Source organism: Pristis pectinata, chromosome 3 (assembly GCF_009764475.1).
Source record: "Pristis pectinata isolate sPriPec2 chromosome 3, sPriPec2.1.pri, whole genome shotgun sequence".
Classification (NCBI taxonomy): domain Eukaryota; kingdom Metazoa; phylum Chordata; class Chondrichthyes; order Rhinopristiformes; family Pristidae; genus Pristis; species Pristis pectinata.
In genome coordinates, this window is record NC_067407.1 from 113,958,887 (window position 1) to 113,977,330 (window position 18,444).

The following is an 18,444-nucleotide window of genomic DNA, read 5'->3' on the forward strand; positions in this document are numbered from 1 at the left end:
GAAAGGGAGTAGAGATAGCCCAGGAAATTATAGACTGGTGAGTCTTACCTCAGTGGTTGGTAAGCTGATAGAAAAGATCCTGAGAGGCAGGATTTATGAACATTTGGAGAGGTGTAAAATGATTAGGAATAGTCAACATGGCTTTGTCAAGGGCAGGTCCTGCCTTATGAGCCTGATTGAATTTTTTGTGGTTGTGACTAAACACATCGATGAAGGGAGAGCAGTAGATGTAGTGTATATGGATTTCAGCAAGGCATTTGATAAGGTACCCCATGCAAGGCTTATTGAGAAAGTAAGGAGGCATGGGATCCAAGGGGGCATTGCAATGTGGATCCAGAACTGGCTGGCTCACAGAAGGCAAAGAGTGGTTGTTGAAGGGTCGTATTCTGCATGGAGGTCGGTGATCAGTGGTGTACCTCAGGGATCTGTTCTGGGACCCTTACTCTTTGTGATTTTTATAAACGACCTGGATGAGGAAGTGGAGGGATGGGTTTGTAAGTTTGCGGATGACACAAAGGTTGGATGTGTTGTGGATAGTATAGAGGGCTGTCAGAGGTTACAGCGGGACAATAGATAGGATGCAAAGTTGGGCTGAGAAGTGGCAGATGCAGTTCAACCCAGATAAGTGTGAAGTGGTTCATTTTGGTAGGTCAAATATGATGGCAGAATATAGTATTAATGGTAGGATTCTTGGCAGTGTGGAGGATCAGAGGGTTCTTGGGGTCCGAGTCCATAGGACGCTCAAAGCGGCTGTGCAGGTTGATTCTGTGGTTAAGAAGGCATATGGTGTATTGTCCTTCATCAATCATGGAATTGAATTTAGGAGCTGGGAGGTACTGTTGCAGCTATATAGGACCCTGGTCAGACCCCACTTGGAGTACTGTGCTCAGTTCTGGTCGCCTCACTACAGGAAAAATGTGGAAGTCATAGAAAGGGTGCAGAGGAGATTTACAAGGATGCTGCCTGGAATGCGGAGCATGCCTTATGAAAGCAGGTTGAGGGAACTCTGCCTTTTCTCCTTGGAGTGAAGGAGGTTGAGGGGGGACCTGATAGAGTTATATAAGATGATGAGAGGCATTGATCTGGTGGATAGTCAGAGGCTTTTCCCCAGGGCTGAAATGGTGGCCACAAGAGGACAAGGTTTAAGGTGCTGGGGAGTAGATATAGAGGAGATGTCAGGGGTAGGTTTTTTACTCAGAGAGTGGTGAGTGCGTGGAATGGGCTGCCGGCAACGGTGGTGGAAGCAGATACGATAGGGTCTTTAAAGAGACTTTTGGATAGGTACATGGAGATGAGAAAAATAGAGGGCTATGGGTAAGCCTAGTAATTTCTAGGGTAGGGACATGTTCGGCACAGCTTTGTGGGCTGAAGGGCCTGAAATGTGCTGTAGGTTTTTTCTATGTTTCTATGTTTCTAAATGAAGGAAAATCAGATGTTCATAGCACAATAATTTCTGTGTATATGAAGGGAAAATATCTTGCTCACGTTATTTTAAGTTCTATTTGGTGCAGATTGGAAGTACGCATAAAATTATTTCAGATGTTGAAAACAACCAGTGGCATTTTCAACAATTAAAATTAAACAACCTCCTTAAGAAGGTTTGAATACTTAGTTTTGCTATATATCTTTTTGAAATACATGTCCGAGCAAGAAGGGATTCATAGCTCCTCACTTTCTATCCACATTTGTGCACTCAGTGTTCTCCTTTCATGCTGTCACCATGAGAAAGGGCAACTTCAATGACTGCTGTTAATATTTTTTCATCAAAGGTGAGAACTGAAACTGGATTAGCCTGTTGACTCCTTAATTAGTTTAACCTAATATCCTGCCCTGTTGAATTAGTGTAAATATCGTAGGTGAGGACAGGGGAGGGGGTGCGGTGTGCGGAAAGCAAGTTGGCAACAAGGGTTGCATTGATTTGTTTAAGGATTAGTTTTAAAACTGTATGTGGATTAAAAGCAGGAAGTAAACAAAGCTGGATGTGTTTTCCAGAAAACATCACATTGAAATGTTAAAAAGATATGTAATCTTAGATAAATTCCTCATTGTTCTTGTGGAAGTGAAGCCATTAAAAAGTGCTTTTCACTTAACTTAAACTCAGAAACTTCAACAAACCAATATATTCTTGGAACATATTTTGGGACTATTGTAAAGTATTATTTTTATTTTTTGTTGGTTTATTCATTTGTAGGATGGGGATGGTGCTGGCATTTATTGTCCACTCCCGATTGCCAGTTCCTCAGCAGTTCAGGGCCAATCAGAATTACTGATGAACAGGCCCACATGTCCACTGGATGGTCGTAGTAATGTCAGGTTTGCAGACTGCAATGGCTGATGTTTAGCAAGTCTATCAAGTCTAACTTCAATTATAATACATTTTGGAGTTAACATTTCTTAGTAGAAATGATAAAAAAAACAATAGCAACTTTCACATCTCTCTCAATTTTTACTTCAATTGACTTTTATGGAAATCAAAGAGCGTCTGTAAGACCATAAGACATAGGAGCAGAATTAGGTCATTCGGCCCATCGAGTCTGCTCTGCCATTCGATCGTGGCTGATTTATTTTTCCCTCTCAACCCCATTCTCCTGCCTTCTCCTGCAACCTTTGACGCCCATGCTAAACAAGAACCTATCAACCTCTGCTTTAAGTATACCCAATGACTTGGCTTCCACAGCCAACTGTGGGAATGAATTCCACAAATTCACCACCCTCTGGCTAACGAAATTCTTCCTCATCTCTGTTCTAAAGGGATGTCCTTCTATTTCTGAGGCTGTGCCCTCTGGTCCTAGACTCTCCCACTACTGGAAACATCCTCTCCACATCCACTTCATCCAGGCCTTTCAATGTTCAGTAGGTTTCAATGAGATTCCCCCCTCATCCTTCTAAGCTCCTGCGAGTACAAGCGCAGAGCCACCAACCACCCCTCATGCATTAACTCTTTCATTCCTGGGATCATTCTTGTAAACCCTTTCCAATGCCAGCATATCCTTCCTTAGATATGGGGCCCAAAACTGCTCACAATACTCCAGATGTGGTCTGACCAATGCCTTATAAAACCTCAGCATTATATCCTTGCTTTTATATTCTAGTCCTCTTGAAATGAATGCTAACATTGCACTTGCCTTCCTTACTACTGACTCAACCTGCAAGTGAACCTTCAGGGAATCCTGCACTAGGACTCCCAAGTCCCTTTGCACCTCCAATTTCTGAATTTGCTCCCCATTTTAAACAATAGTCTACGCCTTTATTCCTACTACCAAAGTGCATGAACATACACTTCCTTACGTTGTATTCCATCTGCTACTTCTTTGCCCATTCTCCCAACCTGTCCAAGTCCTTCTGCAGACTCCCTGCTTCCTCAACACTACCTGCCCCTCCACCTATCTTTTTATCATCTGAAAACTTGGCCACAAAGCTATCAATTCCGTCATCCAGGTCATTAACATATAACGTGAAAAGTAGTGGACCCAACACCCACCCCTGCAGAACACCACTAGTCACCGGCAGCCATCCAGAAAAGGCCCCCTTTATTCCCACTCTTTGCCTTCTGCCAGTCAGCCAATCTTCTATCCATGCTGGTACCTTTCCTGTAATATCATCTTGTTTAGCAGCCTCAATGGAGGCAGCTTGTCAAAGACCTTCTGAAAATCCAAGTAAACAACATCCACTGACTCTCCTTTGTCTATCCTGCCTGTTACTTCCTCAAGTAATTCCAACTGATTTGTCAGGCAAGATCACCCCTTAAGGAAACCACGCTGAATTTGGCCTATTTTATCATGCGTTTCCAAGTACCCTGAAACCTCATCCTTAATAATGGACTCTAACTTTACCTCTCGCTGTCTTGGTGAAGCAGCCAGCATAATCAAAGACCCCACCCACCCGGGACATTCTCTCTTCTCTCCTCTTCCGTTAGGTTGAAGATACAGGAACCTGAGGGAACGTACCACCAGACTTAAGGACAGCTTCTACCCCACTGTGATAAGACTATTGAACAGTTCCCTTATACGATGAGATGGACTATGACCTCACAATCTACCTTGTTGTGACCTTGCACCTTATTGCGCTGCACTTTCTCTGTAGCTGTGACACTTTACTCTGTACTGTTATTGTTTTTACCTGTACTACATCAATGCACTTTGTACTAACTCAAAGTAACTGCACTGTGTGATGAATTGACCTGTACGATCAGTATGCAAAACAAGTTTTTCACTGTACCTCGGTACAAGTGACAATAATAAACCAATACCAATACTAAACATCTTACCAACCACTGAAGTCAGGCTAACTGGCCTATAATTTCCTGTTTTTTGTCCCCCTCCCTTCTTAAAGAGTGGAGTGAGATTTGTGATTTTCCAGTCCGCTGGAACCATTCCTAACTCTTATGATTCTTGAAAGATCACTACTAATGCCTCCCCAATCTCTTCAGCTACCTCTTTCAGAACCCTGGGGTGTAGTCCATCCAGTCCAGGTGACTTATCTAACTTCAGACCTTTCAGTTTCCCAAGCACCTTCTCCTTAGTAATAGCAACTACACTCACTTCTGCCCCCTGACTCTCTCGAATTTACAGCACGTTGCTGGTGTCTTCCACAGTGAAGACTGACGCAAAATACTGATTCAGTTCTTCCGCCATTTCTTTGTGCTCCATTACTACCTCTGCAATGTTATTTTCCAGCAGTCCAATGTCCACTCTTGCCTCTCTTTTACTCTTGATATATCTGAAAAACTTCTGGTATCCTCTTATATTATTGGCTCGCTTACCTTCATATACCGTATCATCTTTTCTCCCCTTATTGCTTTATAGACTGATCTATAGACTACATAGACTGATATTCCAGTCTATCAGATGTCTGAAAATTAGCTTAGACACATATACAAATATCCTAGATATAGCTATTAATATTGGGTAGCAGTTTGTCATATTAGATGCCAGTTACAATTGTGAAAATCCTGTTAACAAGAATGTTTACTTACGTGAAATCAGTTAGTGATTTATTTTCCATAACCGACATAATGCTTACTTAAAATGAAGATTGATTAAAAGGAACATTTGCCCTTGTCATTGACTTGCTCCTATCAACAGAACTCAATTGGGGAGAGTTGTTTGCACGGTTCAGCAATATACAATATCGCTAATAATTGCTTGCATATGTAACCATTTGAACATGTTTGCCTTCCAATCAGTGTTGCAGTCATCTGGAACATATTTACATGTGTCAAACATCTAGCTTATAAAAAGCTAAGGCCACATAGAAGTCATCAAGAAGCATAGCTTATATGGTAAAACACATCCAGTTTTTTGTTTATTCGTCTGCAGGATGGGGATGGTGCTAACATATATTGTCCACTGCTGATTGGCCCTGAACTGAGGAGGCAGTTAAGAGTCAACCATGTTGATGGGTCTGGAGTCTCATATGGGCCTGACCAGTTAAAACGGGCAGATTTTATTCCCTCAAAATGATAGTGTAATATGCTGATTAGGAAGGGTCTAAAGCTTCAATTCCTACCCTCCTGGCCCAAATTAAACCACATGTGCAGTCAGTAGAGCCATTAAAGAGTTGGAGAAGTAAGGCCATTAAAGGCCAGGAAACCTTCACTGGGCCCCATAAAGAATCCTTTGTCCTACCAAATGCATTGTGCTGGCAATGCAGAACATGAATAACTTGTTAACGATCCCAGCTCCAATTCTCTATTAAATTTCATAGAGCCATACAGCTCTGAAACAGGCTCTTCACCCCAACTAGTCCATGACAGCCAAGACTCCCATCTAAGCTAGTCCCATTTGCCTGCATTTGGCCCATATCCCTCAGCCTTTTCTATCCATGTACCTGTCCAAGCACCTTTTAAATGCCGTTAATGTACCTATCTCAATCACTTCCTCTGGCAGCTCATTCCATATGCTAACCACCTTCTGGGTGAAAAGTTGCCCCTCAGGTTCCTATTAAATCTCTCCCCTCTCACCTTAATCCTGTGCCCTCCAGTTCTTGATTCCCCAACCCTGAGGAAAAAGACGGTGTGCATTGACCCTATCTGTGCTCCTCATGATTTTATTCACCCCTCATTCTCCTACGTTCCCAATGAAAACAGCTCCAACCTGCTCAACCTTTCTCCATAACTCAGTCCATTGAGTCCTGGCAACATTCTCGTAAACCTCCTCTGTACTATTTCCAGTTTAATACCATTTTTCCTATAGTAGGGTGACTAAAACTGAACACAATATTCTAAATGTGGCCTCACCAATGTCTTGTACAAGTGCAACACAACATCCCAACTTCTATACTCGATGCCCTAACTGATGAAGGCCAGCATGCCAAAAGTCGGCTTCATCACCTTGTCTACCTGCAATGCCATTTTCAGGGAACCATGTACTTGTACTCCTAGGTCCCTCTGTTCTATAACAGCCTCCTGGGCCCTATCATTCACTGTGAATGTCCTACCTTCATTTGTCTTCCCAAAATGCAACACCTTGCACTAATCTGAATTAAACTCCATTTGCCATTCCTTGGCCTACTTACCCTGCTGATCAAGATCCCTCCAAACCCTGATAATGATCTTCACTGTCAATGACACCACCTATTTTACTGTCATCTGTGAACTTACTAACCATACCTTGTACATTCTCATCCAAATCATTGATATAGATGACAAGTAGCAATGGGCCTAGCACTGAGCCCTGAGGAAGACCACTGGTCATGGGCCTCCAGTCCGAAAAACAACCTTTCACCATCACCCTCTGCTCCCTACCATCAAACCAATTGTGTATCCAACTAGCTAGCTCTCACTGGATCCCATGTGATCTAACTTTCCATAGGAGCCTAGCCTGCGGAACCTTATCAAAGGCCTCACTAAAGTCCGTATCAACCATATCTACCACCCTGCTTTCATTGCCTTTCTTGGTCACATCATCATAAAACTCAATCAAATTCATGAGCTATCTCCCACACACAAAGCCATGCTGACTATCCCAAACCAACCCCTGTCTTTCCAAACCTTATCCCTCAGAGTCCCCTCCAGTAACTCACCTACCGCAAATACTAGGCTTACTGGTCTATAGTTCCCAGGTTTTTCTTTGCAGCTCTTCTTAAATCCTTTCATGATTTCATTGTTGTTGGACATCCAGCCTTGGAGTAGTCTTAATTTACTCAAAAAGCTGCATGACACTCTGATTCCCTGACGTTCACAAACATGCAAAAATTACTAAAAATTGAACATGCTTTAATTATTGAAATATATTAATAGTATAGAATTAAGACAACAATTAAATAACCCGATTAGATGAAAAATATAAACTGCCTGTAACTAACTTCTCTCCTTCTCTTTGAAATGAATGCAGATCATGAAGGTAAACCAGGTCTAACCTGGCAGACCTGCCAGTGCAACTGTGAGAAGCTTCAGGAGGTTCACACTCCACCTCTGGGTAATAGCTGCAAATTTTAATTGATGGCATTGATCAGCTTTGAAGAAGTTTGGGATTTCCACGATTATTAAAGTCCCAATTTTCCTCCAGTTTGGCACAACCTTGTAGGCCAGTGCTGTACTGTTCTATGTTCTATGTTTTGGAGGTGAGTGCTGTGGTTCTGTGCTGAACTGCCAACCCTTTAATAGAAATTTTAAGTCATTAAGTTCAATACAATAAGTTTGTTGTAACATAAAAACAAAAACAATTACTACATGCATTCCAAAACTGTTTTACTTTCTCCATCAACATCACTAAAATGTCATATATTTTCTACTCTGGGAAGGCAGTACATCTTTCATTAGTCTCTTGAAACTGGAAGTTAAACATTTTCTATGCTGAGTGAGTGTTCCTTGCTGGCAACTCGCTTAATTTGTGGAGGTGGTTGGTGTCTGCCACTGTAAATTGTTTGGCTGTTTGAATATTTTCTGGTAATGTTAAAGTTTCAGTGAGTGAGTTCAGCCTTAACAATTTCCAGCAAAGTGGTACTATTGTACACTGCAAAAGTAGTCATGAAACTATGGAAGAAGGATAAAGCACCTCCCTCTGCAGTACATCATGGCAATTTAAGCAGAGCCACCTGAGATGACAATGCAAATGTAAAGCTGACAAATGTAGATTGAGTTTGGAAATTTATATTATGGTTTGGAGTTATTGTAATGCTCTAAAATACTTGACAAAGTAAGTGATGAAATAGGAAGTTAATTAAGCAATAGAAAATGACAAAATTGTCAGTTATTTATATATTTCAACCTGCCAAGATCTGATCTGGCACAAAATGAATACAGTTATTGAAAGGATATATAGTTCCAAGAAACTGTGCTCCCTTGTGAGATAAGTTGTTTGCTAATTCATATAGCTGTCAACTATTTCCATCTATCAGAAGCAGCTTGTAAGACTGGTTTTTAAACAATCTGGATACTGTCAAGCAGAAAGATTTATTTACACTGGGAATAAGCATTTCGGTTATCTGTGGGGGTTTGTCTGGTGGGGAATTCATTAGGTTGGATATCACCTCCCCCACCAGCCCATATGCAAAAAAAAATCAGTTCAGTGTTCACTTAACCATCGATGGAATATGAATTCACATCTGCCATTGACTGGGGAAAATGCATTCATAGACTCCGTTGTCACCAAATTGAAATCATCTGCTCAGCAACCTCTGCTGTACCCCACATACAAAGCCCTGCCCTTTTCCCTCCATCTAAACCTCTCTTCAGGCTTCCTCCACCATTCCCCTGAACCCCCATGTTTCTACAGTGTCTGTCATGCCCTCCTACTGTTCCTGCCTTCTCCAAGCTTATCTCGTCCATGAGACCCATCTTCCGCAAGCAGCCTGTCCTTGTCCCCATGATGGTAAACATTAAAAAGCATAGAACATGGAACATTACAGCACAGTACAGGCCTTTCGGCCCATAATGTTGTGCCGACATTTTATCCTGCTCTAAGATCTATCAAACCCTTCTCTCCCACATAGCACTCTATTTTTCTATCATTCATGTGGTTATCTAAGAGTCTCTTAAATGTCCCTAATGCATCTGCCTCCGCCACCTCTGCTGGCAGTGTGTTCCATGCACCCACCACTCTCTGTATGGGGGAGAAAAACCTACCCCTGACATTCCCCTTATACCTTCCTCCAGTCACCTTAAAATTATGCTCCCTCATGTTATCCATTTTCGGTCTGGGAAAAAGTCTCTGACTCTCCACTCAGTCTATGCCTCTTATCATCTTGTACACCTCGATCAAGTCACCTCTCATCCTCCTTCTCTCCAAAGAGAAAAGCCCTAGCTCACTCAACCTATCCTCATAAGACATGCTCTCCAATCCAGGCAGCCTGGTAAATCTCCTCCGCACCCTCTCTAAAGCTTCCACATCCTTCCTATAATGAGGCCACCAGAACTGAACACGATACTCCAATTGTGGTCTAACCAGAGTTCTATAGAGCTGCAACATTACCTGGTGATTCCCTCAATACCCTGACTAATGACGGCCAACACATCATACGCCTTCTTAACAACCCTATCAACCTGCGCGGCAACCTTGAGGGATGTATGAACGTGGACCCCAAGATCCCTCTGTTCCTCCACAATGCTAAGCAGTTCTCTATCTTCAGATACTATCCCTTCTTCAAATGCCCACCCTTGATTCCTCCAGCAACATCACGCTTTTCATCTGGATTCCAGCATCTGCAGTCCTTTGTTTCTCCACTCTTGATTCCTTTGTCCTTGCATCATCTCCAGTTCCCCCTTCTCCAAAACCCTTGAATGTTTGGCCACTTCTAAAATCTGTTCTATCTTTCCTGCAGTTCAATGTTTGAATTTCTTTTCGATTTTCACTCTAGCCACAGAACTAGCCACAAACCTGAAGCAGCCTCCATCAATATTACCTCTGACCATTACCATACCTGTATATAGATATCTAGGTCAAAAACAAGATTGTGCCGGGAAAGAATGCCCTCCGTATCTGTTGACAGTTGCTGTCCAGGTTCACACATGATGAGCAAGGTATTGGAGAGCTGTCTGTGCCCAGCTTCACCCTGGCATGATTGGAGAAATCAAAAATGAATACTATGCATTTTGAAATTAAGCCAGCATCTGCAAAATCTTTTGTGTCTCAGTAATGACTGGAAGTTCAGAGGAGACTGATCATCAGCATGAAAGAATTAAGTTCACTCTAATGAAGCTGTTGTAACTTGGGATTAATTGCCTCCTTACAGGTTTTAAACTTGTCTAACATTTACCTTTAGTGTATGAAATATTTGTAAACTTGAGTAATGTGCAGCATATCAGTAAAAATATTTTGTCAGTGGAAACATTCATAGAATATCCCTAGCATGAGCCCAAATAGTTCAAATAGCAATATTTGCAGCTGAAACATTTTATCTATCCCTTAATCTTTTCCAGTAGTAGCATACCGATCATAGCTCAGACAACTGATGCTGTCTACTCCTTCAATTCTATACAAAATTGGTGAAAAGATGAAAGTATTGGAACCCTTTGAAAGGACCATAGAGCATTCTACTCAGATGCATTATCCAGATGAGAAACTATTTGTTTTGTTTTAAAGATCCGTAAAATGTTATGGGAGTGCCAAGAAGCAGGGCTGGTGCACGTGTTGTACAATTGCATTTGTAAGCCACTGCCCTTGTTGCTACATTTGGAGATGGAGCAAAGCCTAGTTGTTATGAGTCTCTGGGCTGGATCTTGCATCTACTGCCAGAAGTTCTCAGTGGAACTGTTGGTCTTCAGCTATTTTAACGGCAGTGTGTCTGAGACTTCTTACATGCACTGTCAAACGTGAAAATGCCAGATTTGCTGACGGATTCAGATCACCAAGTCTGTCACTAGAGTGGCCAGACCCCAGTATTGGCGAGATTCCCCAGGTTTACACAAGAGAACACCCCTTCCTTCCTGCACCATTCTACAGAATCAAAGACTTCAGTGATTTCAATGTGGGTTGTAGGGTTGCAGAGTAGGAGGCAAAGGGGAAGGTTAGTAACCTTTGTTTAATTATTTCACTTGGGTTCAATATTTTTGTGCTCTGGCTATTTTTATTTTATCTTTTATGTTTTAAATAACATAATTTTACTTCATGCAATAAGTTTTAAGTGCCTTTGAATGGCAGAGAGATTTAAAAAGTTAAAGATCACTTGGCTTTTAAAGCTGACAAAGTTGTGAGTGGGGCTGTCAAAGCGTTAGGGCAGGTTTTGAGGGAGGACCTTCTTACGCTGCCCGAAGGGCCTGCCATTATTTGGACCATGCAGCTAAAGTCCATGATGCTTTAAGCCAGTAGAATAAGTCTGAGTTATGAGAAAGCCAGCAAGACCAGGCTCAAGATCACTGATGCTGGAAGCACTCAGCAGGTCAGATAGTATCTGTGGCAAGCGAAACCGTTACATCCATGCCCCTTCATTATAACAGATTACCTATCCAAATTCAGTGAGTGAATTCACTTTAAAGATACAAATGGACTGAATATTCCACGAAATGATGTCCTGGGGAGGAGCAATGCATTTCCAGAAATCACAGGCACACAGTTCAGAACATCCATCAACTCAGAAAGGAGGGAAGAATCTGTAATTATATAACAATTGTTTTCCACAGTCTCAAGATACCCCAATGTGTTTCACACAGCCAACGAAGTATTTCGACATGACAATCAGCGTAGTAATGTGGGAAACACAGTAACCAATTTTCACACAGCAAGCTTTGTTTAATTGCTCATTCACAGGATCTGGGACGGTAGGCCAGAATTTTATTGCTAGTCTATAACTGTTATTGAGAAAGTGATGGTGTGCTGCCCTTGTGAACTATTATATCCAGTGGGGAAGATACTCCCATAAGGGAGTTGTTGGGTAGTGAGTTTCAAATATTTCAGCACAGTCATGGTAAAGGAATAGTGATACATTTCTGGGATAGGATGGTATGTGATTTCATAGAAATTATAGGATTATAGAAAATCTATGATACAGATGGAGGCTAATTGGCCTATCGTGACCAATTGGTAATCCTACCTTCCATCGTTATGTCCATAGCCCTGAGGTAATGACACATCTGTGCCCCTTGCCTGCTGCCACTGAACAAGTTTTGAATCCAATTTTGCACTCTTCCATGGGTTATTACTTTTTTGACCCGCCTACCATGTGGGGCCTTCTCAAAATCCATCAAGCACTCATCAACCCACATAACATTGTAGCTCATTGGGTTGTTGGACTTGATCATCTTTCAAGCTGACTAAGTTCTCTCTCACTGTATTTTTTGACTAACGTTCATTCCTCTGTTCCTCATTCTCAGTAAACCCTCAATTCTCCAATATATCTGATACATTTTGTATGCCTTCCATGAAGACAAATGCAGAATAAGTGTTTACTTTCTCCGCTACTTCCTTATTCCCCAGTATAAGATCTACTCCCTCTGTCTGTACAGGGCACACACACATCTTCACTACTCTTTTCCTTTTTATATATCTATAAAATTCTGACAGCAACATTTCTATGTTTCTCATCAGTCTCTCTCATTTAATCCATGCCTGGTAGTTTATCCACTTCCAAAGATGTAAAACCTTTTTACCTTGTGTATCCTTTCAATTTTTCTCAGGTTCATTCTCCTTAACTACAACATCACCCTCTTTCATGCAGGCACCCACAAATTATCCATTAAGAACCTTGCCCACATCCTCTGTTTTTGCATGTAGGCTACTTTATTTGATTTCTACTCTTTCCTTGGTTATTCTCTTTCAATACCATCCTTACACTGCCTTTACTCTTGTCTTTCTGTATTAAGCCATTGGTGCCTGACATATGCTTCCTTTTTTGGCTACATCTCATCCTTTTTATACCTTGTATTCCAGGGTGCTCCAGATTTGGCAACCCTTGCCTTTTCTTTGTGGGAATATGTTTACCCTGAAGCCCTTTAATCTCCATTTTGAAGAAATCCCATTAAGCTGAGGCTGATTTACCTTCAATTAACTGCTTCCAGTTCACCTTTGCTAAATCGCTCAAATAGACCTGGTATTAGCCACATTTAAAATCTTTACTCTCATTGTATCCTTTTCCACTATTATGTTCAAAATAACTGAATTTTGATTACTGCCACAAAAGTGCTCTCCCACTGATGCTCCACCTACCTGCATCATTGACTTTCCTTGAGGGAGTAGAAAGAAATTGTGTGTTTGGGATGTATTTTCACAGAAGCCATGGAGACTGTATTTTGTGGATGATGCTGACAATATACAGTAATAGAAGGAGTGGATGTTTAAAGAGGTGATTAGGATATCAATCAGGTCGGGCACCATCTGTACAGACAGAGTTGCTGACTGACCTGCCAAGCATTTTCCATTTTTATTTCAGATTTCCAACACCTTTTATATTTTGCTTTTCAAATCCAATCACTTTGCTCTTGATGGTGAACAGCTTTTAGAGTGTTATTGGATCTGATCCACTGATCCTTTCTTGTCATGAAAAAGACCATCACTTCAGAGGATCATTTTTAAAAAGGAATGAAACAGTCTGTCTGACAGTTAGATGTTTATTTGCCACAAATCAAAATAAAACATTTAACAGTACCCTGATGTGCCTTGTAGATAGTGGAAATGGTAGAAAGGCTTTGGGGAATCAGGAAGTGTAAGAAATGTAGCCTCTGATCTGCTCTCATCCAAGTAAGTTTCTTATCAATGCTGACTTCCCCCAGGAAGTTGATAAGTCAAGGTAATGCTACTAAATGCTGGGGGAGGGTGGGGGTGGTGGTGGCAGGGGGTGGAGCTTAAGCATTCTCACCTAATGTGTGGTTATTACTTGCCATTGAGCTGCTTTTGCCTGAAAGTTATTCGGGTCTTGCTACAAGGCTCACTTCCTGAAATATCTATCCATTTTACATTGTGGCGGTCAACATAAATGGCATATCAATGGCAGTACCCATGTTGGAATTTGGGCTAAGGCCAAATTCATGCCACTGATTCAATCAAATTGAATAAATCACACTTAGTTTCAGAACTGTTCATCTAAACTAAGAATCGGCATTTTAATCGAAATTTATTCACATATCTTCAGAATATTTTATGTGCCGCTAAACATATAAATTGATATTAATCAGATTGATTGGGACACCAGCCAATTGGAAGAGGAGATTCCCACTATGTCTGAAAAATCCTTTAAATTCAATGGAAGGATAAGCAAATCAACATCAATGTCCTCTCCCTGGCCAACATAGCTGCATTGAGGCCCTAATTACACTCTACCAGTAGGCAGGCCACATTGTTTGTCTGCCTAACACTAGACTCCCAAAGCAGATGCTCTATTCCAAACTCCGTTAAGGGAAGAGATTACCAGGATGCAGTTCAAAGATGTTCTCAATGCCTCCTCATCCCCACTGAACCTGAGAATCCCCAGTTCATGACCAATCAAAATGGACAAGGAACATCCAGGAATTGTAAGGAACCTTAAATCCGTGTGTTGGGAGTACATAAAAGCCCAGCATACATGTCAGAAGGGACACACACACTTAAACCCGCCCCCTTAAGCACCTCCTGTCCCATCTGTGGAAGAGTCTCCGCTTCCAATATTGGCCTCATCGGTCACCTCAGAACCTGTAGAACTTCCATGGAAACAAGTCATTCTCAATCCCTTGGGCCTGCCTAAGAAGAGAAGAAGGAAACTCCAAAGAAGGAGCAGGTATTTCTGGCCATTGACCTTGGAGCGCTGGGTGTGGGGAGAGGAATGCCCAGAACAGAAGGAGGCGTTCAGGGTGGGGGTCTGCGCTAGTAGCATGCACAACCCTGATAGAGTGATGTGAATTATATTAATCATCCCGAGGGGGTATGAATCTGAACTGAGGAGTCTTTGTATTGCAAAGAACTCGGTGTGGGTCAAGGGATGGATTGCAGGAGTTAGAGGGTAGGTGTAGAGGTCATCAATTCTCACCTGTTGGACTACAAGTGACGCCTTGAGGCATTTACATTTTCTAGCTTCAGCTGTTAGTTTCCCAAGGCGTGAGATCCCAGCCCGCCATAGTTAAAGCTGCAAAGAAGGCTAGATCACCTCATATATTTAAAATAGTGGGCTGGATACTCACCCTTTAACTTGCCACTATAAGACCTATAATCAGAAGGTTGGAGGTGGCTTCTCAATTTTCCTGTTTAACTGCAAACCTCTCGGAATCCAATCTAAGTGGTCGCCAACATTAAAATTTTCCCCAAGAAGCAAACTGAAATTTCAGTCTGCATTTTTGAGTATTTTCCTTGCTGGCATCATCCACGGCTGATCTGGGAGAATCCTTACTCCTGAGACAGTAAACTATAGGTTTAAATCTCACCCCTGGCATAAAAGTTAGCCTGTCACTCCACTGGGATACCAAGGCCGTGTTATTGAAGACGTTGCCTTTTGGGTAAATATAAAAGCACCCACTGCATTATTTTGAATCTGACAAAGGGTTCTTCCCGAGGTCAAACCAATATTCATCCCTGTGACAACAGCAATAAACAGATTGTATGATTATAATTTTGTTGCCCTCTGTAGGACCTCTCTGTGCCATATTTTCTTCATTACAAATGTGACTACACTTCAAAAGCACTTCAACGGCTATAAAGTGTATTGGGATGACCTTTTTAAGTTTTGTTTAAAGTGCAGTTCATTGAAAGGATATCTTTCTCCTTTAAATCTGGGCATTCAGTTCTGTTACATAACCTTGACATCTGGTTTTATTTTATATGTTTTGTGGGTTACTCATCCTGAATGAGGTGATGAGGTAAACTATCAGCACCTAATTCGTGACACGTTGACCAAGACAGCTTGTACAAAAGAGTTCTCATCACCCTGTCCAGGACCATTAATCTGCTACGCATCTGCAATTAAACCAAATACCAAGGCCGTGAAATATAAATGAATATCTTGACAGACAGGAATGCCAATATGAAGTGTGGGTCTTAAATGGGCCGTCTGAAGCAGATTTAATATTGGTCTTCAGCCATTGGGCCCCAAAGCCAGACCATATGTCAAATTACGGATTTTTTTTTAAGACTTAAATTCAGAATGATACTTATTGGATTTTCTTGGGTGCTTTCAATTTGACACAGTAAATATGCTGCTGTGGTTGCAATACTGCACCTTCATGGTGACAATTGCATCAAGCGTCTGTGGTGGCTGCGAGATGAAACATTCTTGTGACGTTACACTCTGCATGCACACTGGCCAAAATGTCATGGCTACTCAATGCATTCCCAGGATGGTGAGCTCCCAGACTCATGCCAGATTATAAAATGACCCATTACCTGTTACAGAGAGAGCTGCAGGAAAGCAATGCCATTCACTCATTCTCTTAAGCCTTAGGCTGCACTATAAAATTAACTTAAATCTTTTGAGTTTCAAGATGAATATATCCTGGAATAACACCTGGAGAATATTGATAAACTAAAGACAAGAGCTGCAAGCTATTTATTTTTGGACTTTTTTGAGTTGATGCCTAGAATCTTTTAAAATATAAATAAGATAACAAAACTCTCCTATAATAAAAAATAGCAAATGCCAGAAATACCCAGCAGGTCAGGCCGCATTTGTGGGAAGAGAAACAGAATCAATGCTTCAGATTGAAGACACTTCATCAGAACTGGGGAGGAGAGAAAAGAAGCTGTAAGGAAAGTGGAGATGACCAGATGTCTCTGATAGGGTAAAACTGGGGTGGCCGTAAGCTGTGGTGGAAAAAAAAAGGTTATCGGGTCAATGAGTGAATGGGAGTGGTTAGAGAGTGAGAACGTAGTGTCACAAACCAGCAACAAAAGAAACACACTGAGCATGATTCAGTGTTAGTAACTATTTTATTAATCACTACTTATGATAATACGTAAAATAAAAGTAAAAAAAAATGTTAGTATGTTAGAATTCAAGAATGTTAAACCTCGAACGTTAACCCCAAAACTAAATTCGTCGTGTGTGTGTGTGACAAAGTCCAAAACTCCCACATGATGGTTAACAAATACTGATTTCCAGTCTTAGACTTTGGTAATGGGCCAACACAGTCCACAATCACCTTCGAAAAGGGCTCCCCAAAAGCAGGAATTGGCTTCAAAGGAGCCACAGGGGGTTTTTGATTTGGTTTACCTACCATCTGACATGTGTGACAGGTTCGACAAAACATCACCACATCTTTTCTCAAACCAGGCCAATAGAATTGTTTCAAGATCTTCCCTACAGTTTTATTCACACCAAAATGACCACCCAAAGGCATACTATGGGCCAGGTTTAAAATCTCATCCCTATAAACTTTTGGAACAACAACCTGATGAATAACTTCCCATTCCTCAGTAACAGAAACATGAGGAGGTCTCCATTTCCTCATTAACACTCCATTTTTGACATAGTATCCAGTTGGCACCTTTTCAATCTCCTCACATGAGAGTGCTTTTTCTTTCAATTCTGTCAACTCAGGGTCCTTTGTCTGTTCCACCATAAAATCCTTCCTCGACAAAGACAAATCTTTAAATTCAGGCTCACTATAAGGATGTTGATCCTCCAGTGAAGACAGAAAAGTCTCAGATAAGGCATCATAATTTTCTTCCTGTTTAGGACTGTCACAAGGAACCACATCAGACTGCACCGGACTGTCTGTCTTGGCTAATTCTCTAGCTCTAGCTCGAGTCACCGCACATGATGGGTAAACATCTTGATCATTCTCAGACTCATCAATCCTTGGTTTGGTTGTTAACCGTACCACAGGATCACTTTCTCCATTTGCAAGGTCATTTCCCAATAACAAAGAAACTCCTTCCACTGGCAAACTAGGTCTTATCCCTATCTCAACTGGTCCTTCTACGAACTTTGACTTTAAAATCACCCTGTGAAAAGGGACAGACATGTTCTCACCTGTAACACCTCGTACTAGATTTACTTCACCAGTGTCACTTCCTTCACCAAAATTTAAAACACTGTCCAGCAAGAGAGATTGACTAGCCCCAGTATCTCTAAGAATTTTCACTGGCAACTGGGGTGACTCATCATTCAGTGAAACAAAACCCTCTGATACATACGAACGGAATTCCTTTCTCACCTCCTCCAACTTTTCCGCTTTTCCCTCTTGCAAGGACTGGTCTTTAACAGCATCTCCTAAACCTTTTTGATTTTTAATTGCCTGAAAGCAAGCATTGGGCCCAGCTTCCTTCTTTTTCTTCAAAAGGGCACAATTAGATATCACGTGGCCAGGTTTCCTACAGTAATAACAAGTACGCTCAACAGCTTTCTCCAGCCCTGGCTTCTTTTCATCTTTTCCTTTTTGATTACCTCCCAATTTAATCTCTGGTTTACCTGGATTGTCTTTGTAACTCTTTTGAAAGGTTTTAGGTTGTCCCCATTTGGATTTATGGGTTAAAGCATAATCATCTGCCAACCTAGCAGTTTCTTGTAAAGTTTCCACTGCCTTTTCATTTAAATATGTTGTTAATTCAGCTGGAACACATCTTTTAAAGTCTTCCACCAGTATCAATTCTGTCAATTTATCATAAT